This window comes from Cricetulus griseus, chromosome 2, assembly GCF_003668045.3.
Source record: "Cricetulus griseus strain 17A/GY chromosome 2, alternate assembly CriGri-PICRH-1.0, whole genome shotgun sequence".
NCBI lineage: Eukaryota > Metazoa > Chordata > Mammalia > Rodentia > Cricetidae > Cricetulus > Cricetulus griseus.
Window position 1 is genome coordinate 320,062,818 of NC_048595.1, and position 27,372 is coordinate 320,090,189.

General features: G+C 41.6%; 1 long non-coding RNA gene across 6 annotated transcripts in view; it reads left to right on the forward strand.

The window, feature by feature from the left end:
* The window catches only part of LOC103163005, a 166,898-nt gene that overhangs the window by 81,265 nt on the left and 58,261 nt on the right, over nucleotides 1-27,372 (forward strand). For 5 of the 6 annotated variants that reach the window (XR_003482520.2, XR_004768517.1, XR_004768518.1 and 2 more), the window contains exon 3: nucleotides 7,175-7,258. This is a non-coding gene — a long non-coding RNA (uncharacterized LOC103163005). Of the gene's footprint in view, nucleotides 1-7,174; nucleotides 7,259-12,025; nucleotides 12,090-27,372 lie in introns of those variants that run through there. The other variant, XR_003482521.2, reaches the window with a different exon arrangement.

The following is a 27,372-nucleotide window of genomic DNA, read 5'->3' on the forward strand; positions in this document are numbered from 1 at the left end:
TTGGAGCTGTCCTGTTCACACTCTGATTCTTCTGAAGTTCTGTAATTTGGGGCCCTAACTTTGATGTAGTTATTATATATTATAAAGGCCAGAGTAATCCCATATGCACTATTTTACTGTAGCTGTGTATAAAGTTTTCAACTTTAAAACATTTCAATATCTTTTACAGAGAATTAAAAAACTTTTGTGAATTACAAAAAAAAATTGTTTTGTAAGTATGGTCTGACCAGTGGTTCTCAACCTGTGGGTCACGACCCCTTTGGGGTTGAATGACTCTTTCACAGGAGTCACCTAAGACCATCAGAAAACAGATATTTACATTATAATTCATAACAATAGCAAAATTACAGTTACGAAGTAGCAACAAATAATTTTGTGCTTGGGGGTCACCAAAATATGAGGAACTATATTAAAGGGTTGGAGGATTGAGAGCCACTGGTAGATGAAAAGGTTGGCATGGAGGAGTAGTGAGAAAACAGTTGCTTTTGAAGGCACACATGTGGTGTGTGCCAAAAAAAAAAAAATGGCAGTTTTGAACCATGGACATTCAAAATGATCTTCTTGTCTTGGTTCAAATGAATGAGGACATCAGCTCAACTGAGGCCTTTTTGATAATAAAATCCTGTTAATACTGTTGCTTTGTAGAGTTTCCATCCATTCCATCTAGCCCTGTAAAATACGTCAAATCACAGTTACCTTGAGGTGAATGTTCAGCAATAGACAACAACAGCATGGAATGAATTCAGGATTATTTATTTGTTTATTTTACAAATGTCTAGCAAAAACTCTTGTCGGGTTTTGATATTTCCTTTGTACCTCAAACAGCTGGCATTAGGGCCATTAATTTCTAACTAATTTTTTATATATCCTTATGATATTTAAATTTCTATGGCTATGTATTACCTTCTAAGTAGTCACTGAAGCAAAAAAAAAATTAGAGTGGCTGAATTATTAAAGTATTATTCATGGGATTGAATGATGTGGCCACCATTGAGAATCATTATTTTTTAAGAGTATTTAAAATAGTAGAAGCCGGGCATTGGTGGTGCACACCTTTAATGCCAGCACTCGGGAGACAGAAGCAGGTGGATCTCTGGGAGTTCGAGGCCAGCCTGGTCTACAGAGTGAGTGCCAGGACAGGCTCCAAAGCAATACAGAGAAACCCTGTCTCGAAAAACAAACAAACAAATAAATAAATAAATAAGTGAAACAGTAGTTTGTAAAATAGATACCATTCCTGAAAAAAAAAAAAACTACCCAGTGTTTGAATTGTTAGGCCAGGAAGAGGGAAGGCTCTTTTCAGGAAAGGCTTTCTTATTGGTTTAGAAAAGCCATATAAGGTTTGTCTCCCTGTGATTACTATAGCCTTTCCTCCTAGGCTTTGTAGAAAACATTGAGACAAGGGAGAGCCCCATCTCAAGGCTTTAAAAAGCAGTGGAATTTGGGAGTGGGTTTGGCAGCTCCTTGGTACTTGTAGTAGGAGGGGGTTAGATGAACACAAGAAGAGCAGAGGGAGGTCGGGTGGGTGGAGCAGCAAGCCACAAGAAACAGCTGGGGCTGGGGGAAGAAGTTGGCCCCCACAGATTTTCCTGTGGTGGGAGTGGCCAAGAAACTTGAGGACACAAATGTCTAACATTAAGTTGTATGTTGTTGTCTGTGCTGGAATGAGAACCACATGCAGTTTGTACAACTGTTAACCTAAGTCCCATGAACAGCTACAGATGAAACACTGGCCGTTCGGATGTTACCTCTTATTCATTTTCTCCCTCTACTTGAATTGGTGAAAAAACCCCAGCAAGCTGTGGCTTCAGAAGTGTCTCAGCCCTGGTCTGGCCTGCTTCCTGCCCTTTCATCCTTCTCTTTGTCTAACCCTCTTCTGTCATTTGTATTCTTTATGGTCATGTGGAAGGTCCCCTGCTCAAAGATTTTTGTTACAGAGAATTTCAGTTACAGAGAATGCTGTCTTTGGTCTGCCGGTGTTCAAACTCCAGGTCATGTGGTATTTTGATGGATGTGTGTTATTCTTTATTTCTTCTATCTTACTAGTGTTCATGCTTTACCAAAAGATGAATTATATCTCGAACTTTAAGCTTTAGGCTCCAATGTCTACCCACCCCCTACAAAACTCTTCTTCAGGAGTTAATGACTGTGGTACATCACAATCAAGTATTCCCATGGCTGTAATCTTTGGTGCAAACCCTGTGAGCACATTTTAATCCAAAGTAATTCTTTAATTAGCCACTATAAGCTAGACTTCTTTCCTTTCCTGTCTGGCCCTTTCTATTCCTGGTAGTGTTTATATGGCAGTCGCTGTAGATGTGGTCGCTGGTGAGCCTTAGCGTATCTTTTGTCTGAAAGCTTGCAGCTGCTGGTTGGATCCCAGAAAGGATTCAGGGAAACATCAGTGATGAAGACCTGTGGATAGATGTTAGGAAGGACACCCAGAAAAGATGCTGCATCTTTTTGTTTTGCTTTTGGATTTTCCTTTGCTGTAAACTCTCACCATCACACCATCACCAACACAGCCTTGTTTTCAAACAGGAACCCTTTGTTTAACCTACTCTGAAAGTATCTTTGCTAGCTGAATCTTCAAGTGGAAGATGAAGTTCGATATCTCATATCATCATGCTATCTAACCCCACTGGGTTCTCTGTTTTAGGATTCCACTTCTCAGGGTTTGGATTGTACTTTTAGCTGGATTCTGCTTTATTTCTTTTTAATGATCTTATCATTCACCTCCTGATTATAGTTCTGCATACTGTCCTGCTTTTCATATCTCCCTCTAAATATGGTTCAGATATATCAGAAGGCCGCCAGACTACCAACTGGAGTAAATATCCTGTAACTAGTGGTGCTCTTCAGAAAAATCAATTGTTATGTACTGGGCAGTTTCCCCTGAAAGCTTCATTTGAATGAGATCTGAATATTAATTTTCTCAGGGTGAAATAGTAGCAGCCTCAATAAGGTTAGCACATTGCCTTGGCAGGAGTCTGTACCCGACACTTTTGACCTGATATTCCTGTGAGACTTCTCAATAATAGAAGCTTTCACTGTGAAGCAAGAGGAGAGTTTGTAACCAGCTCCTGTTTGGAGAGGGGATATGTTCCGTAGAAGCTAGAGCAAAGACATCAAATTCACTTTCTAATTTTTAAGTATAATATTTAGGCTTAATGTTGCCTCTGTGCAGATTTTCTAACTTGGTGCTTATTTGTATTAATTTCAACATGCTGCTAATGAAGAATCAAGGAATATGTCACTTATTGTTGATAAACAATACTCCTCTTCAGGTAACAGGTAACTATCTACTCACTATACAGCAAACACCAAGCTGGGCACTGGGACCAGAACAAGCTATAGCACCTGGTGGACTAAGGGAGAACCAAATGAGAATTCAAGCCTCTTTTATAAACAAATTAAGACTCTCCAGTGCTAGGCCATCCCAAATACAGGGCTTCTCCTGTTCCATGTCACTCTGGAGTTACCTTTGTAAAGTCCCTGGCCATTAGGAATGGAATGAGAACTAGACATGTCTGTCCCTGGGTTGGTTAGAGACTCTTCTAGCATCCATTTATGCAGAGTCATTGCAGCGCCCATGACTAGAATTATGATTAAATAAATCTAAATGCTGGTAAACATTTTCTGAGTCTGTGATCTTTCTATCTTTTTAAATTGTTGAAACAGAGGCTACAGGTACAAAAATGCCCTTCTCTTGCAAGTCAAACTAGAGTGTCTCCCTTTCAAGCAATTCTCTACACCTAGTGGATTCCATTAGAAAATCTTGCTTGCATGACTCCAGGGCATCTTTATCTCTTTTCCTCACTTACTTGCCCTAGGAGAACTAGCTGGTCTCCAGAAGCCCAGATCAGGCCATTGCTGTCAATTTTAGAGCTTAAACATGCCTGCTGCTTGAGCCCTGAGATAGGTTAACTGAGTGGGAAGACCCTCCCTTGTTGTATACCAACACTACCCAATCCACCATGGGATAAAACAAGAAGAATAAAATGAAAGGGCTGCTCCCTTCCCCTCTTGGGCCTTTGTTCTCTGATGGGGACTGGACCAGGCTTCCTGGTTCTGCAGTTCCTGCATTTGCCTGGAGCTGTTCTATTGTATTCTCTGAGTCTCCCCATGTGGATGCCTGTCATGGAGATTCTGGGCCTCCATGATCCTGTCAACCTATTTCGTTAAGGGATTTCCCATCATATGGCATATTGGTCTGTTTTTCTGTGGCACACTCTGTGGTGGTGAGGATTCAGCCCAGAGTTTGCTATAGGAAAAGCAGAAGTGGTGGTAGGTGAAAGGCATGAGCATATCTGAATGCCACAGGAACTCACTTCTTTATAAACCAAAGCTCCCACCTATCACATGCTGGCTTTGAACCCCTGTTGTTCCACTTTCCACCCCTGCAGCTACTCTTTACAAATAATCCCGTAAGGAACACTGAGAGTCTGCAAGGCAAAGCAGCCAGGATATAAAGCCATATTTGGGGCTCTGATTCCTGGGCTCCACACCTCCACACAGTTCTCAGCTTTTGTTGGAGGAGGATCAAGGCCAGCAGGGTCAACACCTTCATACTGTGCCTAAGGTCTAGGTTTAGAGCCCAACAGAACCCATTCTGTTTTACTTCCCCAGTGCAGAGCATATTCTAATTTCTCTGTATTGGCAGAAACCAGACAGCTTTCAGCATAAGAAGAGATGAGGCCTGGTGGCAGAGGCTGCCGAGGGACAGCTAAAGGACCTTCTTCCAGAGCAAGAGAGATGACATGGGTGGTGGCCATGGCCGAGAGGGTAAGGTGGGATTGCTTAAATGCCCTCCAGACAGCTAAGGCCATGCTAGAGGCACTGAGATGCTGGGAGACTCCTTTGAGGAACTCATCTCAATGTCAGGAGACGGAAAAAAAATTCAAATTTCAGTTCAGCATAGCTAGGGTTTTTTTGTTTTTTAACGGGTTTTATTACTTTTTTTTCTTCCATAAAAGAGCCAGGCTGGTCATGAACTTACGATGCTACTTCCTCCAATTCCCAAGTGCTAGAATTGTAGGTGTGTACCACCATACTTGATAACTGCTTGTTTCCTAGTCTTACATATGGCTTATGAATGATAAGGTATGGGGAATATCAAAATCTCATTAGTCCTTAAAATCCCTGATAGACTTAGTCTGACTAGAACACACAGTGGCTATTTGTGCTGCTTCTCCATCCAGCTCACACAGCATTCCTTTTGTGGATGGATAGTCACATACCTCTCAGGTATCAATATCAGAGATCGGGGACTGAGATCCACAAGAGTTTGGAATGGCAAAGCTAGGCCCAAAACTGCAGCGAGAAATAGCATGTACCTCCCCCGTGCTACAGCTGGTGCTGTGGGTATTTCCAGTCCATTCAATCCTTCAGTTTTTCTTAATTCCAAGACTTCACCTGAGCTTTCTTCCTTTGCTGCAGGCCCAACATGAAAATGGATCAGATTCTACATTGGCCTGCATTTTCTCCCACACACCATATCTCTTCCATATGGACCATTGCACATACTGATAGTTTCTTTATGGAGGACACAGAAAAGCTCTTCTATAGGGCAAGGACATGCTAAACTGATAATAGCAACATATTGTGTACCAATGCATCCATTAAGAACTGGATACTCATATCTACATTTACCAACAGGGAAATCTATGAAAATAAAGATTTAAAAGATCAGCCAGAATCATGCTGTGAACGGTGATGCTAGATTCCCAGTCTGAGTTTGCCACGGTAGTTTGCTCTGTCTCTGTGCCCTGAAGATCGTATGATCTTAAAACATGTTTTCATTGTTGTTATCTTATCAATTATTTTTATAACCCCATGGTGGATGAATTATTAATCCCATTCTACAGATAAAGACACTGAGATTCAGAGGTTGAAGGCTCAGGCTTTTTTGCAAGGTACATTTTAATGAGTGTTCTGCTATAGAACGTCTTGCAGAGAGATGGGAGGAGGCTGGCTCATGAATATGGAAAAAGACAACTCGAGAAACCAGTTCAGAGGAATAGTTTCTCCTTCCTCACCTCCACCCCCAGCAGCAAGGGGAATAAAACTTACTCATCTGTTGGGAAGTGCTGTTTGCAACTGAAGTGAGAAAGGATAGACCCCTGGGAGCAGAGAATTCTCTGGTGGATTTTATGGAATTAATGACGAGGTAGTTAAATGGGAGGAAATGGGAGGGAATGAGAGAAAGTGGCCCTCATTCCTGTGACCTTCTGCACTGTATCTTGCCTCACAGAAAACCTGCATACACATTCTTTTAATTGAATTAAATCCACTTCTTTGGTACCCACTTTCCTCTCGAGCAAACTAATGTGAATTCACAAGTAAAAACAGCCTGCTTCCTAACACATCCAGGCTTCTGCAAGACATAAGGTCCTTCTGATTCCTATAATTACCCTCATATTATTGCTACCTACCAATTTAGTGTCCAGATTGAAAAATGTAACAAATGCTTACCAGAAACCCATTCACCTGTCAACTTTAAGAGTGAGTCTGGGATGAGAAACAGTATTCTCTAAAGTTAAGGGATGTAATTTTACCACCCAGCATTGTCGGTACTTCATCAATTGAAAATCAATAAACTTCAATCAGTGCCCTAGAATCTATGGTCGTAACCTTTGAGCGGCAAAAGGGACCCTTTCTCTCCCAAACAGCTGCAGGTCTAGTGCAGTTTTGCCTTTTCCATACAATCAGCCAAGCTCAAACTGTTTCCTGATGGGGGAAAATTGCTCTGCAGCCCCTGGCAAATGATTGGAAATTGTTTTCCAGTTTCTAACAATGGCCACGGGAAGTGAATGCAACCGGGGAAGCGGGGGAGGGGTCACTCAGGCTCGAAGCATCTCTGCAGACTTTGCTGTTCTTTTCTTCTTGTTCCTGTTTCATGATTTTTATTTTTCCTGTGTTTGCTGTGGTGACAAGGTTATGTAGGCCACCATCTCCTCCTCCCATGGGGTAGGAGAACCCAAATAGGAGACAGCTTCCACAAAGACTTTGCTAGTGGGGCACCAAAGACCCTACTGCCCCAACCCCTGATATACTAGACTTCACAACCCTGTTCAATCTGCTCAAGTTTAAGTGGGGTTCTCCTCGTACTAGCTTACTCTAGTAAATTACCCTTGGGATAGTCGGTTATTCCCTGTGTCTATTCCTATCGCAGATGACCGCAATGGGTTCTCATGTCAGTGGAAGCCAAAGAAGCAGAACCAAGAAATATGGGAGTGAAGATTTGTCACTACAGCAGGTAAGGCAAGCAAGCACTGGTATTATTTGCAGTACAGTGCCTTCCCAGAACAAAGGAAGCATGGGAATTTTTTTCCTTAAGGGAGCTTCTGTATATTCATTGGAAAGGACTTTAGGATGGAAACATTCCTGAACGTGCTGTGTTTAAGGACTACATTCCCAAACATGCTTAGCTTAAATGGAATAAAAGATGGCGGACATGATTCTGGACATGCTCACCTAAAAGTTATGGAGCACGTGTTCAAAACATTCAAAACATATACCTGAATGTTTCTGGGTATACTCAGCTCCCTCACCTCAAAAAGTTTTTTGCTAAATTCTCCAAGGTATCCTCCTATAAGAAGAAATTCTTTACCATTTTTCAGAATAACTTTTCATCATATTCACATGTTTTGTGTCATTTCAATAGGAACTGGGGGGTGCAGCTAATGTGCAGGCTCAGATCTCCATTTTAGAGCGGAAGTCTTGACGTCCTTTTCAAAAACAATTACTAATATAATTTATAGTCCTGTTTATGGTAGAAAAGTAAAAAGCCCATGAAAGCGCTCAGCACTGTTAGAAATGAATAGTTTATTAAACTGTGGACTGTGCTCTAATCCTGGCTTCAGAATGATTAACTAACAAATCCATCATCTAGAGGGAAGCTGGCCTGGCAGAGATTAACTCTTAAACTATTCTTATTAGGGTGCATTGTTTACCTTGAATTTGAGAGAACTTCCAGAATTGTTAAAGGGCATTGTATGCTGTGTATTTTTAAAATAAAATAGAAATAAGTTGCCTGTTATGCATAGCTGTAGACCTTACTTATGCCCTTACTTTTTAACCCATTTTTGATTGCTTTAATAGTTTAAAGCACAAAAATTCCAGTGATGGTTTCTCAAAGTACTTCATTGACAGGGTGAGCAGGTATCACTTAGGATGTGACTGGTGGTAGGTAGCAGGAGCCCACATGGTAACATATGTTCAAAGAGGCAATTTATTATAAGACTATGAGCGTATGTGTGTAGAACATGCAAATACAAGTGACAATATTGGAGGAGATCTGTCCTAATGTGTCCATCTACCAACCACAGAATGCTATGTATAAGGAACCTCCACTTCACTCAATTAAATAAGAAAGAAGAGGTAAGGGGCCCTCCCATGTCAAGTTTGATGACCTTTAGTATCTTCTAGTATCTGCTTAATTTTCACAAAATTACCTGGTCTTTGCATCGCATCCATGGTCATAAGGGATGTACTGGTGACTGATGACATCATCTCCTTCTGTCTGCTTAGCCTGTGCTCTCAGAGTCTAAAGCAAACCCTCATATAAAACTTTATCAGAGACTGGAGTGTGATTTGGAATACAAAAGAAAATAGGAGAACCAGGGTCGGGCTAGATGTTTGAGTTGGTAAAGTGCTGTCCCATGACTTTGAGGACCTGGATTCAAACCCCAGCACCCATGTAAACATATGTGGCAGTATGCATCTGTAACATAAGTACTGGGAAAGAAAGAGACAGGCAGATCCCTGGAGCTTGCTGGTTAGCCAACCTAGCCATGTCAGTGAGTCACCCAGACAGAACAAAGTGGACCCTGGCTCAAAGGACACCTGCATACACATATTCAGAGAGAGAGAGAAAGAGGGAGAAAGAGACTTGGGGAGAGGAAGAGGTAGAGAAGTAGAGATGAAGAAGGGAGAGAGGACACAGAACCAGGAGGCTTCAGAAGGTTTCATGAACTGTGTTGGGACTGTCTGGAAGGGTACAGCTGTACAGAAGAGATTAACAAAAATTTCTGTCCCTAGAGTTCCAAATCATCATATTCTTTCCCATGAGATCTAAGATCTCTCAGTTTCTGATTCTATCCCAAAGCTCTCTAGATAGCTGGCAGATTCTAGAGCCTGCACAGGAGCAGTAGGGCCAGAGGTAAGAGCTGATACAGATACAGGGTTGTGGCTTATTGGCTTGCTCCTGACTTGTTCAGTCTGCTTTCTTATAGAAACCAGGGTCACCAGCCCAGGGCCCAGGGACAACCCCACCCACAATGGACTGGGCCCTGCCTTATCAATATCTACTTAAGAAAATGCCCTATAGACTTGCTTACAGCCCCATCTAACTTGGGCAATTTCTTTATTGAGATTCTTTCCTTTCAGATGACTTACTTTAGCATGTGTCAAGTTGACATAAAATTGTCCAGCACAGGTACAATGATATCTTTGTTAGGTTCTCTGACTTTGGTAACAGCAGTAGCAAAACAGAGCTTTCATTTTGGAAACTGTGTAGCTGTTGCTGGAATCTTGTTGATCTATAAACAATGTTATAGATTGGTGACAGCACATGAACTGAGTCTGGGTCATCACCCTTATCTGGGATGATGCTTCATCTGTCTCGCCTAGTTCAATGTCCTGGTCTATCTCTGAACCAATGCATGCATCCAGGGAGGAGGGGTGTATTAAATTCACACTCTGATCATCTATGTCCTTCCAAGGACTTCTGGGATAGCTATGAATGTTGGACTGAAGACCTGAGTAGCTTTCAGAAGAAGTAAACAAGTTAGGTTAATATGGCAGGTTTTGGTTTTGGATCTCACCCTGTAAACATAGACTTTCTTTCATACCCAGGGTACAAACTGTCTGTGGTCTAGAATAGCATGATAATTTAATTGTTACACTAGCCACACTCCATGAGACCAAATCTCCCCTTTGTACCTTACTCACTCAACTCAATCCATGACTCCTCTAGACCAACCCAATTGCAACCAGAATGTGCGCTCCCATAGAATGCCTGGTAGAAGCTTACTCAAAAGAGCCACATGGCTGGGAAGAGGGTGATTATAAACTACAATACAACATACCTTGAGAGGGCCCTTTTATACATTTTAAAGATCAATACAGTCAACCATGCATTGCCTACAATACAACCTAAGCGTCTCTGACTTAGCTTAACCTTCCCTGGTACTGACCACATAGGATCAGGACCATTACCTTCCAGCATAGAATTGTCCCTCTAGGTTGCTATTACATTTTCTATTTTTGTTTTATGGATAATGGCAAACACCCACCTATACTTGAAGATATCTAACTTCAAATTCAGGCTGCACCTGTCTATTATTTCTCGAAACACGAGAAAAAACCACTCTTAGTCTGAGTGGTCACTGCATTGTGAAAATCTAGACATGATGTCTAGAAATCTTAGAAATGCAGACAACTGGCTTTGGAGGCCAGGGCAGCAAGTGGGTTCATTAGCAGAGCAGATACACAACCAGTGTTGACCAAACACATTCTGAACTCCATCTTCTCCATGTTGGAGCAGCAGTTGCTTATGCTACCATAAAAAAGGACGACAGTTATGGCTGTCCTTTAAAGACACTAGGTGGAAGTCCAAACTAGTCCTGAGGACAAATCTAAGAATATAGTGTCCTTCAGTATGCTAGTGGATAGTACTGTAGTCAGTTTTGTTCCACTGGACTACAATGCCACAGACTGGAAATTTTATAAAGAATATTGTTTTCCTGGAAGCTAGCAAATCAAAAGATCAGGGCCTTCTTATTATATCATGCTATGATATAGGAGTAGGTAGTCAAGACAGCATGAGGCAGGGGCAGGGAGGAAGCATGTCACACTTATCCTTTTATAAGTCACCCCCTTCCATAGTAACATCATTAATCCATCCATGAAGACAGAGCTTCCACCTACTTCCATAGTAACATCATTGATCCATTCATGAAAATAGAGATTCTATGATTTAATCACAGTTTAGAGTTTCTAACCCCCCAGTGCTGCTGTCAAGGCAATCATGAACTTTGGAGAATTCATTCTGACAAGTACAGGTAAACTGCACTCTATTTATACAATAGAATAGTATTTGGCAATAAAAAGAAGTAAGCTATGAAGACATAAAAACAGGAAAAATATGTAGTTGCATTCTGCCTAATGTTACGCCTACCTGAAAATACCACGTTTGTATGCTTCCATTATCACCTTTCTAGAAAAGTTATCATTTCTAGGGATTTGAGGGAAGAGAGAAATGAATGAGCAGAATATACAATTTTTAAGACAACTAAATTATTCAGTATCACGTAATGTTATGGAGACATAACATTATATATTTGTCAAGATGTATACATCACAAAAGGTGGACCCAAATATAAACTATGATCTTTAATGACTGGTTTTTCTCTATTGGTTCATCAATTATGACAAGCATGTCATGCACTAATGTAAGATGTAAATAATAAGGGAAATTCAGACTAAATGTCGCACAGGCATTTTCTACTTCCTGCTTCAAATTTGTCTGTTGCTGGAGGCTTCGTCCCACCAACTCCTGCCACCCTTCAGCCCCAAATAAGCACACAGAGACAAATTAATTATTAAACTGTTGGCCAATGGCTGATGGCTTAGGCTTCTTACTGGCTAGCTCTCATAATTATTAATCCAGAACTACTAATCTATGTATTTCTACATGGCCTTATCTTACCAGAGAATGCCTGGTGCGTCCTATCTTCCTGGTCTTTACATAGCATCTCTTGGTAGCCTCTCTTCCCAGAATTCTCTTGGTCTCCTAACCCCACCTATCTTCTGCCTCTATTGGCCAGTGTTTTAGTCATCGACCAATAAGAGAAAAATATATACAAAAGGACATCTCCCATCATTTATCTATAAGCATTAAACTTAGAAAAACTGAAGCCTACCACAGAAAAGGAAGGAAGACAGGAGAAGGAAAGGAGAAAGAAGAGGACTGGGAGCTGCTTTGCTCTGCCAGGAATTATTCTCTTTGCCTTTGTCTCAGGCCCAAGGCATTGGAGTCATTAAGATCAGGCACCTCCCTTGAAGCCATCATGGGTCCAAAGTAAGTATGCAAGATTTTCCCCTTTCTATTTTTTTTTCTCCCTTAGGCATTTTGTCACAGCAAGGAAAAAATTGACTAACACAACTGTATTCCCAGTTCCCTCATCCTTTCCTCATCTCCTATGGTTTGTGAGAGTTGGCTACCTACAATGCACACTGCAGAGGCCTCCATCCCCGTGGCTGCTGCTGGGTTTTTTGAGATGATGTGTGGTGCAAAGCCAATTAGACTCTGGGATTTTATCTCTTGATTATAGGGGGACTCAAAATTTTATGGATGAAAACGTGGTCTAGGTAAGAATTGTGCTGTCAGGAAGTAGACTGTGCTACCCTTTCAACATCATACTATGCTTCCCCTTGGTGTTTTGCCCAATATGGTGTAGTAGTAAAGAGAATGTATTACCCCAGGTCTGCAGAATATAAGCTCCTTGGGATGATAACTCCAACCATATATTCAACACTCAAAAAATTTCCATGGTAGCCATGCAGTCTATGATGGTGATAGAGGAGGAAGTTACTCAGCCATTTTTTCTTTTTCCAGTCCAGCCACTTAGAGAAAAGCATTTTCAACCTTCAACTTCTCATAGATGTCAAAGGGATGAAGCTGGGGATTTCTCTCCATCCCTCCATACTACTACTCAAATTTGAGCTGGAGTTAGATGTCAGAAGTCAAAGTTTACCTTTGTTTGGCATGGTTATCCCCCCCCCCCGCGCCCCAATCTTGAGTCACAGACAGGGCAACAGGCAGGTCATTTGAAAGAATAACACACAAAAACAGCTTCCTTATAGTGTCATCTTTGAGCTTATTGTTTCACTTTCTTTCAAATGGTCTTCCTGAAGCTCAGAGAGCCAAAATTTGAAAACCTTGCTCACCTGAAGAAGACCAAGGCCTTCTCTTCACTATTACCTCCAGAAAACGTGATAGCATCAGTAGCCCTCCCTCTCCTGACAATGCTGGCTAAACTCTGGGGATGAATGAGAAAGCATCTCATGAACAGAATGAGGATTAGGAAGACAATTGAGAAAATGAGAGTAATGCCCTACAAATTAAAAGCAATTCAAATGGAAAAGGGAGTGAAATCTTTACTTTTTAGAATGGAAAGGCAACCTTCCGTGGCAGCATCCCCACCCCCTTCCTTTCTTACTTCCAGGCTACATCCTTTTACCTTTTCTTGCTCCCTTCTTCACATTTTCTGAACAAGGGTTCATACCACTTTAAACACCCATCTGTAGGCATGTCGTTTAAATAAAGACATGACTTCTAGGTATCTATGATGACTCAGTAAGTTCAAATTTTATCGAATGTGTTCTTGCACAGAGCCTGCTGGCTGTCCAGGGCACCTGGTAGGAAGTCAGACATACAATGGAATGTCAGGCAAGTGTCTCATGCCAAATTATTTGAATGAGCAAGCTGGGTAGCAGGACAGGGGGAGGAGCGACATAAGAGAGTTTTTTCTCTGCCCCAGGAGAGTGGAGCATAGTGTCAGCACTCAGGCCACTCCACCTCCTGGGACCTCAATTGCTCCTTCTAGAGATGTGTGATTAGGTTCACACAAGAAGCTAGGTGCTGGCTTAGCTTGGTAATGACTAAGCTTCACCTCTCTCACAAATCACCCTGGGGCTTCTTAAAATGCAAATTTAGGATCAGTGGGTCAGGTGAGACTGAGGATCCTGCATCTCAAACAGACGCTACCGTTTTGTGTTTGTTTTTGAATCACAAGAGCATACCATTTTGCATAGGCCATTAGGACCATTAGCAGGAAAGAGAACAGAAAGGTATGATCCCCTCTCCAAGAGCAAAGGAAAATGAAACTACCAAGGATGGAGCTAGCCTCTGTGGTGCTCAGGATGAGGCCTCACTGCCAGCATTTGGTCCAGGTACCTGCACCAGAGGGTCTTAGAGACTCAACTAAGAAAGGGATCAAGTAAAACTGAGTTCTCCCCTTTCTAACACCGCAGATTGTTAATGTTGCTGAAGTAATTTGACAGGCCCAAGATGTATATACCAACACGGAGAAGAGCAGATGTCAAGAAAGACTAAGATCTCAAGGCACATGACAGGAAACCCTCACACCAACCATGACCTGCCTAAAATAGAGGTGTGCTGATGCAAATCAGCCATCACTGCTGTTCTCCGGGTGGAAGAAACAACTGGAAACTGCGCTGGTGACTCATCAATCACTGCAGTTGCCAAGAGCTCTCTCCAGTCACTGCCTGGTGGAGAAAAATCCTCCTACAAGCTTTTCTTCAAAGAACCTCTGGATTCAAGGCAGGATCTAGCTGAAACCCATTCTCCAAAGCTAGGGGACACAAAAAATTGTGCTGCACTCCTTGAACAAAAAACCAAGCCCTGGTGGTCATGGGTCCTTTCTCTTCCCAGTGCTATACCAGAATCAAAGGTTTTCCATAGCCAGGTAGAGACCCCTCTATGATTCCCTATTTATCCAAGCAAGTGAGAACTGACACTCTGAAATCTATAAACTCCAAGTACAATAAGGCCTGTGTGCTGGGAAAAGGAAGGTGTTCTCTGTTAGAAGCAAATACCTTGAAGTTTTTTCTCAGCTGAGGGCCTCTCTCCTCTCTCTCTGGCACACTCTGTGTGTCTTTTTCTCTCTCTCTCCTGCTTATTTTTCTTTCTTCTCTCTCTTGCCCTCTCCCCTCTGGACCATTCATTTTAGCTCACACAACTTCCAAGGTCTTCCAAGGTTCAACTCCTGCTGACTGCAAAAAACAAGAGTAGATGAATAGGGATGGTTTTTCAGGCTGTCATATTTGTGAAATATTTACTGTATAGGAAAGTGTTCCCAAATGCCAAGATCCTGGCTAAAACTTACAATAGAGAGCTGGCACCAATCTTGGAACCTTTCCTATGGATGTGACATTGTGTTAGAAGTTAAGAAATAACAAAACTATGCCTCAAGTCTTTATCATCTGTTGTAGAATAGGACCTGTGCATTAGGCTTATTAGATAATGGACTTTTCCATAATAGGAACTGTGTGGATGGAAGAGTTTCCTTCAGTCGTTTGAGGGAATTGTAACTGAGTCTATGGAATACACCAACAGCAAACATTAACAGGATGGAAGGCATGCTAATATATATTATGTGTATGGAGTTGTTATGGGAAAGAAAAGTGAAGACTTCAAAGCCCAATGGGATGTAGAAGCTCAAATATCATCTTAATAGGGGAAAAATGCAGGAAGGATGGAGACAATTAGCAATATATAAGTGATTGTAGGGGACCTTAAGAATTAGTAGGTGATGCTATAGTCTGCCTGGACATGATATTAACCTCCAGATTTGTACCTCATTGCATGAGTTCAACTTCTGATGGGATTCCCATGCCCACCCAGCTCCATTCTGATGATCTGTCTCCTCCAAGCAGATAAGGGAAGCTCTTTCCTGTATTTGCTGCTGCTCCCCACATGCCCTCAATCTAAATCCATCAGTACACACTGTGTGGCCACTTCCAGAACAAATGTGATGGTGTATTAAAAGTTTATGGAACACTTTCATATAAATTATGCTATTTGATTACTTTCAACCACCTGTGGTTGAAATCTGCATTTTTGTAGATAAAATAAACCTCAGAAAGGTTAAGATAACTTTTCAGAATTCCATAGGTATGTAGAAATGAAATTGGGACTAAGGCATTGAGGTTCCATACTCATGTGCCCAGAGCCACTTCATCCCTCTGGAGTTAAGGAAAGGAAGGGGGAGTCCCTCTGTTCAGTGCCTTATGTTGAGAGTCCTAACTGTTTGCATCTGGATGTATTTTCCATGGTCCCTTATCCTCAAAGGAGAGGAGATAGCTCTAATGCAAAGCCTATGACTTTTATGCAAATCCCCACCATACACCCAAAACAAACAAACCAACCAACAACATGCACAAGCCCTGAATAACCCTCGCCACCAAGTACTTTGTTTTCTTTTTAAGATTTATTTTCATGTTTTTAATTATGTGTATGTGGGGGACTGTGTATGAGCACATAGCTGTGTTGGGTCCCCCAGGAGCTGGAGTTACAAGCAGTTGTGAGTTGCTCAAAGTGGGTGCTGGGAACTGAAGTCAGGTACTCTGGAAGAGCAGGAAGTGCTTTAAGTACTGAGTCATCTCTATAGCCCCTAAGGACTTTATTTAGCCATCCTCACTTGTCAGGTTTAAAGGTAAATAATTAGATTCTTGATGTGCCTGGAGTGACCACATCAGGATCATGTTATACTTTGCATTGAATCATCTGCCAGAGACAATTTTGTCAAAATCTATGTTCTCTTAAGATAGTTTAGTGATGATTGCTGTGTCTTGCTCACTGATCCACACTATCCATGAGTAGTCTGAATTTGAGATCATGTGTTCTCTTTCCATGAAGGTCTTAGGGGAAAGCTTCAGTCGATAATGTAGATCAGAATAACACAGAGTCCATTAAGGGAAAGCTTGAAAAGCTATACTCCTTCTCAGAAAATGTCACCAGGATTCTCTTTTGTGAAGAATTAAGCTTGTAGACCTAGGCTGGTACTCTGTAAGACTTTAGTGGCTGGGTCTGGCCTCTGGATGGTAGATGGGCTCCCATAGACAGACATACTATTTCACTTGGCTGCCATTCCTTTCTCTCTTGCCCAGCCTTAGGTTGGTTAATCACATCTGTCTCAGGACCTCAAGATGATCAGGGATAAGGGATTTGCCATGGTCTGAGGGATGCCAGTTCTCCAGACTGAAATCAGGTCTATGTATTTTAAAGGAGCTCAAAGTGGATGTAATTAATTGGCTCCCACACTGCCATTTGAGATAAGAGTTTGTTAGCAAAGATCATACAGGGTAGTAAGAACTATTCCTGAGGGAATACTTGCATCTGAATCATGCCCACTTTGGTCACATTGTGACAAGGAATCAAGAAAAGCACTTCTAGGTGATACTGGAACCATTCTGCATGGAGTATAAGGCTTTGAGTCCAGTCCAGAGCCATGGTGCTTAGCCTGGGACACTCCAGGAATGTTCCAGTCAAAGGTAAAAATGTATGCATTGCCTTTTCCACCCAACTACTCCACCTACCATCTTCTAATGGCAACTTCTAGTACTTACTCTATTTGTCAGCCAGTGTGTTGAGTCTTTTACATGGGTCAGATAATGCTCCAAATAACTCTTTGAGGTTATCCTCCATTAGCAATGATGAGTGAGGTCAGAAAAGTTAAGTAACTCATTTAGATATAGAATGAATATGCCCACCCAGCTTTGTTCCAGCATCCATCCTCTTCCCAACCTGCTATGCTCTTTCTTATCTAAACCCCACAGGTCTGAAGTTGAGGAGCAGGGTGACTCTACAAGACTTCTTACCCGGAGGCAATCCATTCCTCCCCAACACTGTCTCCAGCCCCTATCCAGCTGGCATCTTTGCCTTATTGGACATTTGTTCAAAGGACTAAAATAAAGATTAAGCAGGAAGTCTGGTGGGAGGATGGCAGGCAGAGGGTCTATTAATGGAGTCAAATGTGTCCCTTTTTGCCACGAGATCTGTCTGCCCTTTGCCCTCACTCTTTCCTGACCTCAGTGGAGGATAGGTAAAACTCCTTGTCAGAGCTGGGAAGGACAAGGGTCAGTGGAAACACAAGCTCAGACTATCTCATTGATATGTTGATTTTGGCAGGATCTGATAATGTCATTCAGTATGTGATATTTATCTCTTTGTCCATGCCTTTTTTTTTTTTTCTTTTTCTTTAGGGGCAGAGTGAAATGTAAACTCAGCTCTTAATACAAGATTAATTAAGGTGCAAAATTTGTGGGATAAACCCAAGGGATAGTTTTTTTTTCTCTCTCTCTATAGAAATTAGTAAGCTTACAACCAGATCAATATAATTTCTAGCATTTTTATTTAGCATTTTGTTCCTACCAAATTCAAGCCTCTAAGCAGACTTTGAATTTGCTATCCTGATTTCTCGTCTTCTTTCTGTCACCTACTTAAGCAAGATACTCAACACCTCAACCTCGGTTTTTCAAGATATGTTTGTGCACAATGATATGTGATTTATAGAGAGAGATGTGAAGATTAGAAATAATGTATGTGGAGGAGGCTTTCACAAATGATGGCAGATATTAAAACTCTGGGACTCATTTCCAAGACTGATGAATCTCTAAAGATGAACTGAATTATGTGAAAGACCTAGACTTCTGGTCTTTATCATTTCAAAACTGGTGCAGAATGCATATACACCTATGCTTATTCTTGTGAGCACACAAATTACAATGACATAGCAATTTTGTGTCCATTAGTCCATTTTATCCTTATAACATCCCCAAGGCATAAGACAGGCATTGTTTTCTCTACATTCCCCGGTTCAGGTGATTTTCTTTTATAATTTATAAAGTAGAGCAAACCCCAGCCTTCTGAAGCTAAACTCAGAGCTCATATTATCCAACCATATTAGAATTTTCCATTCATTTTCATACTGCCTTATGAAAATGCATATTGAAGGATTGGGGATATAGGGTAGCACACCATCTCACTTGCCTAACTTGCACAAGGCCCTGGGTTCATTCCCCAGCAGAAGAAAAGAAAGTGTATATTCAATTATTAGAATTGAATCTAATCTTTCATCATGTTTAGAAGCATGGAAGCCATGTGTGAGAAAAGGAAAGATAGTTTAATTGGATGATAAAGAAAATCTGCAAACTGGGTGGGACCTTTTGAGAAGGATGCTTTAGTATATAACAAAGACATCATGAAAAGGCCCAGACTTCACTAGGAAATAGCTATCCAACTGGATAAGTTAACCTTACCAGGATGATGTCCCTTAGGTCCCTGAGTTTAGAATTGAGAGTAACAGTATACACCTCATAGTGCCTACCATGATGACTAAACTAGATAACAAATACACACCAGGCACATAATTTAAATGTTCCATAGATGATAGGCCACCTTGACTTCATGCATTGACTTAATAAATGAGCCCTTCCCAAGTCTGATAACCAATGCCTGATGTCATGAAGCCGCCTCATACCCACAAACCAGAAACTGTGGATACTTGGCATGGGTAGCAGAGCAGGTCAGCAGTTCCCTGCCTCAGCTGTCCTAAAGTAGAGTTGTTCCTAGAAGGGGTGCTGAGAATCTGTTGGCCTCTGAGAGGAGGTTGAGTCCCTCTGTAAGGTGTTGCCAGCAAGGGTGCTAATGTGATCCAAATGCTGGAGTGGCTTGTCTGTTGCAGTTGCCTTGGATGCTGATAGCTAGCAGATGTGCAGCCACTGAAGTTCAAGCTTAATGTGAACACATGTTCACCTAAGAATAAGACTGGGACCATTAGCTCCCAGCAGGAAGCCTATGAGTCTCTGCAAAATGATCACAGTGCCTCCCTTACAATGCTGATCAGAGTTGCGATGAATTCTGAGGCCCATTACCAACCGTGGAAGCCTCATTCCTTGGGCCCAATTTGTATTCCTCCTGCATGTTGGGACCAACTCCTCAAAGTGGGAGGGGCATCCATTTGAGTCCAAGAATGAAAGCTTTTCCTGGTAGTGTTTCTTCTTGGCAGATAAGGTGATTGAAGAAATTAAAAGCCCTCAGCTTCCACTGTGTGTGTGCAAGCTTCTGAGTTACCCATAAAGGAACACTGTTTCATTACCATCTCCTGTGTGACTATACTATAGGGCACACCCAGGGTCAACTCATTAGCAAAATTACCTTTCTCAAGTCCAGGCTGTGTCTATGCTGCTCATTAACTAGGTCTGTGGGTTTGGCCCTGACTTCTTGGCTTACAGAGTTCCAGTTCTTTCAGTGCCCCACCCAACTTACCCTGCTGAGAAAATACACCGTTGTTTGTTTTTGTTTGGCTTTTATTTACTGTGTTCTAATTCAATATTTCTATTTAGAGTCATAAGGGTAGTTAGATAATGGACCACCTTGATCCCAGGAAGGACACAGTGGGCCAAAGAAGTACTGAGTTTTCTAGAACCTCTTTGTTCTTGGCCGGCTTATCCATCACAGCAACCATGACATCTGATGCCCTTGTGTGTCTAGTGGCCCTTTCATCTCCAGAGGTCAGCCTAGAACTTCTATAGCCCATTACTCTTCCTAAAGGGCTTAGTCCTATCTAAATCCTCTTTTCCTAGTGTGTGTGTGAAACTCAAATATTAGTTTCTTATTGTTGCTATGATAAAGTCAATAGCTGAAAACAACACAAATTTACTATTTTACAGTTTTAGGGATGAGAAGTATCCCTGGGCTAATATCAAGGAGCGACTTTGGTTTGGAACCTTCTAGAAACTCTAAGGAAAAAAACTTCCCTTATCCTTTCCAGTTTCATGCTCTGGCTCTCAGCCTCAAATCCCCATCTTCAAAGCCAGGAAGCCCAGATTGAGTCCATTTCTCTGCCATGTCTCTGACTCTTCTATACCACTTCCAAAAAAACCACAAGATTATCTGGAAGCCTTCCTAACTTTAGCTCAAAATCTGCAATTGGAGCCTTCATGTCACCTGTCACATCAATTCTTCTTTATTGTGCATGTAACATGTAATATTAACAGTTTCTGGTATTAGATTGTTGATGCTATTAAGGAGCCATTACTTTGCCTCTTGTACACATTACCACGTTTCCATGATGAAGAGCTTGCACAGTACACTTGCTGAAGCTATGTCACAAGCTATACATAGGCAGACTTGTCCATTGAACTGTCTCCTGGTCATTGATGAGTGCTCGTGTTTGGCCTCCCTTGGCAGCCTTCCCAGGCATATGGTCTAAGTTGGATTTCAGGCATACCAATGTCCTTTCCCTTTCAGATGACACATGCTGTTTCTCCTCAGTAATCACCCATTCAGTCAATTCTACTATGGATATAAATTTCACTCTGAGAAAAACATGGCTGAACAGTTAGTTCTGAGGCTTTAAACTTCTGATTGCTTAGCATGCTCCTGGCAAAAGCATCAATCTTAGGCTTTGTCTTGGGGTTGTTGGTATCTCTGGAGTGTGTAAATTGAGCTCCATTCACAGGGATGGTATATAACCTAGGACCAAAAACTAAAACATTTATGTCTTTCTTTGGCCACAGTGCTGACCTAAAGTAGGCATATGACCTCAGCCAGTTTAGCAGAGACAGTGGTTCTCATCAAACATTCTAACACATGCCTACATTTCTGGTCAAGTTACAGTTAGGAAGGGTCATGTGGTTAACTCTTGCCAGTATAACATGAGGCAGGTGGGGTGGGGTGGCAGAGAATGCCTGTGCAAGTGCAAGTGCACTATTGATCAGTTCTAATACCAGCCTAATTTCTATGCTGTAGCAGTAAAGACAATGTTATGTCATAGGTGATATGACTACAAAATGGTAGTGTGTCTACCATTCTAGGCCATAGTCAGCCAATGGCATCCACTGGTCATTTACTATGTGCAAGAAATACTCTGCAGTGTTGAGTCTTGGGTCTGAGATTAGTGGTTAACAGCATTAACCAACTGATGCTAACGTGTTATCCCATAACAGAGTCTTCCTGGGATTTCCCAGAGATCTCTGGAAAGCTCTCCCTTTTTGGCACTGCTTTTGGTAAAGTAATTTCAAGGTTGGAAATTCATCTGTCATTTTCCCGCAAACAGGGCAAGGGCCATACAGACATGAAGCCTTTCAGAAATATTACCAAGAAACAAAGATGAAACATCCTGCTGGCCACATTAATGTCCTTGGATGTATCAAGACACAAAGTTTGCTTGACCCTTCCATTCTCTTGATGTTGGGAGGCCGTTTCTGGTATTGCTAAGCTAATTTGAAGGGTGTTCTGTCCTCTGGAATAGTGAAGGTCTTCATGCCCATGATTCTCCCTTCTGATTGTCTCATGTGACAGTCTAGAAAAGATCCCTTTTCTTCTCAGAAACCCTTTCTCATAGATAACAAATTCCTTTATGTCAGAGCTCGCAGTGCAATTGGTTGCCCTGAGAGATGGCAAGTACTCCATATTCTATATGCAATTCCCCCCATTAAAGTATAATTTAACTCCCCGTTCCCATCTCCTGGGAAGAAAGGGTTTATTAATGGCCAAGGACTCTGAAATGCCCCTCTTGGAGTGTAACCACCAAGTTACCAAAAGGCAAAAATTCACCAGTGATCACAAATTAAACGATGACAGTGAGTAGTGATGGGTATCCTGACTTGCAGAAATAAATAATATAGAGAGATGGTGCTGTCTTCGTCTTACTATAAAACTCTTTCTAGGTATTTATTTGCATTCTTGCATTCCCCTAAAAATGAGTTTTGGCCTCTGGGAAGAAAAAGGCTTTGTGGGTTTCCCCCATGCAAATATGATGACTATACAGATTCATCCACAGCCTCTCATTTGTTCCCTGTGGGAGCCAGAGAGGGGGCCCATAGAAGGCCATTTCTTGGAAAGAGGTTAGTGTCTGTGGCCATGGAATTATACCAACATACAGGTCCACTGACGGTCAAACCACTAACACCTACCTCAGCTCCATGCTTGGACCAATGGTGCCAAATTCTGGCCAGCACCCATGTATGGCTGAACCACATTTAGATCTGACCTGAGCTGGCCCTTTGATCCCTAAAATTCTTCACACATGATTCCCCAGAGATCCCTGAACTGACCAAATTTAATCTCCAAATTTAGAAGCCATCACTGGTCTGCAGGGTGACACCTCAGAATTTTTTCAACTTTGATCATTACTGTGTGTTGGTGGGTAAAACTGAGTCTCTCCTCAAGAGTCCTTCTGGGTACTAGCTTGGGAATTCAGCAAAGCTCTGTAGGAAAGACTTCAGTGAATGAAGAATGACTTAACTGACAGGAACTTTTCAGTGTGAATATGTAGCTGGAGGTCTTTCGTCAATTTCCTTACTCAACAGAGCAAAGCTGAAATATGTTCCAAAAGGATTAGTTATCCCCATTAAGTATTATGAACTAGGGGTTGTGTTTACATAGTACCTGATAAGGTGCTATTGAGAGAGAATTTCTTTAAATATGTTTTCTCTCTCTGCCCCTCCTTTCCTTTTTCTTTGTTGGGGTAGGGGTAGGGGAGGGTGGCTCCCTCTATATAGCTTATGATGGTCTAGAATTTACTGTTCTTGCCCCAGCCTCCTAAGTGCTGGGATTATAGTATGCACATCATACTGGCTTCCAATCTTTGTCATCGTTCTTGATGAACACAATGTCAATGTAAATACACTTAGTTGGCAAATTATGATAAACCCTGTGAACACTACATAGAGAACTCTAGAATTTCATATGGAGGGACTATCTAGCCTATATATTCAATTATTTTTCTGCATTACTGGCTAGTCAGTCTTCACCCATGCTAAGAAATGATCTACTCCAAATGCCACTGAGACCCTGATTCCTGGCATATCACCTTGGCTACTCTGATATCAGTTTCAGGCCAAGCCAGCATCATTTAGAACTGATGCTGTCTCATAGCAGCTGCTGGGAACCTTGTATTCATCTGCCCAATCTTGGGGAAAGCCCACATGAATTGCTTGCATTTACTTTTGTAACTTCCTGCAACCACCTCTCAAACAATGACTTTTATCTTCAAGCTCTAGCATCCAGCTTTGGGAGAATTCAAACTGAACTAGTTTATTTTTTTGTAGTGGGGAAGAATATGGGCTTGAAATACACTGTTTGACACCAGCTCTGTGATCCTGGGTGCAATACTTAACCATCTTTGTCTCATAGCTTTTTCATGTGTAAAGCAGAGAGAATGGACTCAGGTACAGCTTAGGGTTAGTATAGCAGTCATAGTTTAGGAGTTCTTCCTATGGTGAGGTAGAACCTGTCACACTATGTTTCATCTTTTGGAGAAGAAATGACCAAGAGCTTCAGACCACAACACAGTTAGGTTAGGAACCAGACAGATAAGAAATCAAATCAGTGTTTCCTGGGGGTTCATGAGTCAGCTGCTAAGTTACTTCTCTGGGCCTGCTTTCTTTTAGGTTATGAGGCCATTCAAAATCAACAACCCTTAGTGCTTGATTTCAAAGAACGGGAGTAAAACAGATTATCTTAATAATTCCTTAATGAATGGCAGTTAATTGTTATAGAAATGCTAATAAAATGATATCCAATACAATACTCTATCTTTTCCATTCTTTCTGACAACCTGGGTTTTACTATTCTAAATGCATTGTTGATGGCAGCTGTCTCCCTTTGATGTAGAGTCCAACACCACATTTCCATTTATTTGTGAGTATGTAAAGTAAGTTTCAAGGAAGTGATGAAAAACAGTTGTTGAAAGTCCCAGTGGGTATTTGCTGGGACTAGTGGGTGGCTGACTATGTGTGACAAGGATTAGAGGGAAAGGGTACTATTCAATTTCCAGGCTTCCCCTAGCCCTTCCCTATCCACTCCTCCCCTGCATTCCTTTTGGAAGCTGTCTAGGCAAGGTATGGATGGTACAACCACAGTTCTGGCAATACTAGGACACTTAATAGACCAAGAGGTCCTTCCTGAGGCTTCTGAAGTCTACTTTTACCCATATCTCCTGGTGTTTCTAATGTGCACTGTGATTTGAGAAGCTCTAATCCTGCTTGCTGGTCCCTACTTACAGGGGTAGGAGTCCAGATAGTCCCATACTACACTCCAGAGTGGCTGAAGGTAGAAAATGAAAGCAGCTGCCCACCCTGCTTTCTCATGAGGCAAATGGAGAAAGAAAACAATTGAGGGACAATGGGACAGGGAAGAAGGAAGAGACAAGCACCTGATAGGAACTTGCAGGTGAAAGGTATACAACATGGCTGAAACTTCTTTTCTATTTTTTTCTCCTAGTTAGTTTTAATGGCCAACTTGACACAACCTAAAGTCATTTAGGTAGAAGGAATCTTAACTGACAAATTGCCTCCTCAATCAGATTGGCCTGTATGATTGGCCTCTATGAGAGAACATCTTGATTAATAATTGATGTGGGAGGGCCCATCCCACTGTGGGTAGCACCATCCCTAGGCCCAAGATATATAAAAAGCTAGCAGAGCATAAGCCAGTGAGAGATTCAGTAAACAGTGTTCCTCCATGGTTTCTGTTTCAGTTTCTGCTTGAGTTCTTGTCCTAGCTTTCCTCAATGATGGACTGTGGCTTGGAAATATAAGTGATATAAACTCTTTCCTCCCCGAGTTACTTTAGGTCAAAGCATTTTATCAGAACAACAGAAAAGCAAACTAGGGCATCCTCTTTTTCAGTTTTCTCAAGAAGCCCTCAACAAAATCTGTACTTGTTTGCATGTTTAATTTTGGGAAAAAAACATAGCTACAAATGATAACATTGCCAACATTATGTTAAACCCCCCATACAGTTTGTAATTTTTAACTTTCTTGCCTTGTTTTACCTGGATTATCAAGAACAAACACATTGCCAATGATGCTAAAGATTCTTGCTTTCTCTTCCTTGGCCCACTTCTTTGCTGAGATGCAATCACTATACAAACATTTTCATCCCATCTACTTACACAGTTTTATGATACCCATACTCCTAAATTATATAAAACATAATCTTGTGATAATTCCTTTTCATTTTTTTATGTTCATTGATTGGTGTTTTGCTTGTATGTGTGATGGTGTTGAATCCTCTAGAATTGGAGTTACAGAAAATTGTAAGCTGCCATGTGGGTACGGGGAATTGAACTAGGTTCCTTTGGAAGAGCAACCAGTGCTCTTAACCACTGAGCCATCTCCAGGTCCATAAAACATAATCATGTGGATTTAGATTTATATAATTAGTATATTTATAAACTAAATAAACAGGGCACAGTCAAAATCAGATCCAAGCAATGTCCAATATCTGGGATTCACTTAACAATCTTCTGGGTTCCTCCAAAAGGCTTGGATCACTCCTCCAGCTCTGGCTTCTGTAGCACTCACAGCTTGTCTTCTAGGTTCTGGATGACTCCACAGTTACTGCTGTTCTTGGTGGTCATTCCATGGTACTGGCATTTCCAAAATGCTAGGGTCTTCGGCTACAACTGGGCTGCACTTTCACCAATAGTCTCTCCCAGTGTCTTTTCATGGTGCCAAACCTTAACTTTTCTGCATGACTCCTTCAGTCCTGGGCCTTTAACTGCCACTGAGGCTATGCCTTCACCAGTGACTACTCCTGACCTCCCACAATGCCAAACCTCCGCTGCTCTCCATGACTTCTTCATGTCTTCAAAGCCAGTATCTCCTGGGTGACTCTTAACACTGCTGAGTTCAGCTGCCAGTGCAACGTACAATCTTGGCCATCTCTGGAACACAGCTTCTGTGTGCTGACTCTAAGGAAACACCTCCCAGAAGATTTCACCTCACTGATGCTGTTGTCTTCTTAATCACCGCTAATTTCTCAGCTCCAGCTGACCAGCAGCCATTGTCCCAGTAACTCAAAGGTTTATTTTCAATGGTGCTGGTCTCTTGTTAATCATGGCTGACTCTTCGGCCCCAGATGACCAGAGACTACAGATTCTTCATGCAAAAGGCCCAGCAGAGTCTTTGCTTCCCTCTGAAACTTCACAAGCCAGGCATCCATCATCTGCCCTGTTCTCCAATTCTTATCTTCAAGCTACTTTAGAACAACTTGCTGAACCCTCAACACTCAGTGGCTTTTCTAGCCCAAAATTCCAAAGTCCTTCTACAATCCTTCCTGAAAACAATATGGTCATGTCTGCCACAATAATACCCCATAATCCTAGTACCAAAATCTGCATTAATCAGGGCTCTCTAGAGTAGCAGAACCTATAGACTGAATCTCTACATATGTGTGTATGTACATATACATAAATGATAAATCTCATATATATGATTGAAAGGCTATTGTTCAACTAAACCTACAGTGTCTGACTATGAATAGAAAGTCCAAGAATCCAGAAGTTGCTCAGTCCATGAGGCTGGATGTCTCAGCTGGCCTTCCATAGACTCAGAAATCCCATAGAAGTACACTCTAATGCCAGTGAAGAAATGGACTCACTAGCCAGGTAAGAGCAAGCAGGCAAAGAGCAAAAGCTTCCTCCTACCATGTTCTTACACAGGCCCAAATTAAAGGTGTGTGGATTAGAAGTGCATCTTTCTATTTCAAATTAAGAAAAAAAATCCTCATTGGTATGTCCTCCATTTTTAATTTTAGTTAATTCCAAATGTAGTCAAGCTGACAACCAAGAATAACCATAACATGCAGGATGCCCATCAACACTATTTTGAGAATGTTTGCATCTTCTAAACAGAAACTCTGTACCTATTAAACAGGAGCATCCTATCACCTTCATGCCCTGGTCCCTAGTAACTCTATTCTACTATACATCATTTGTCTTAATTGCTGTATTAAATTTTTTCAATAACTACAGTGCATCTGATCTATTT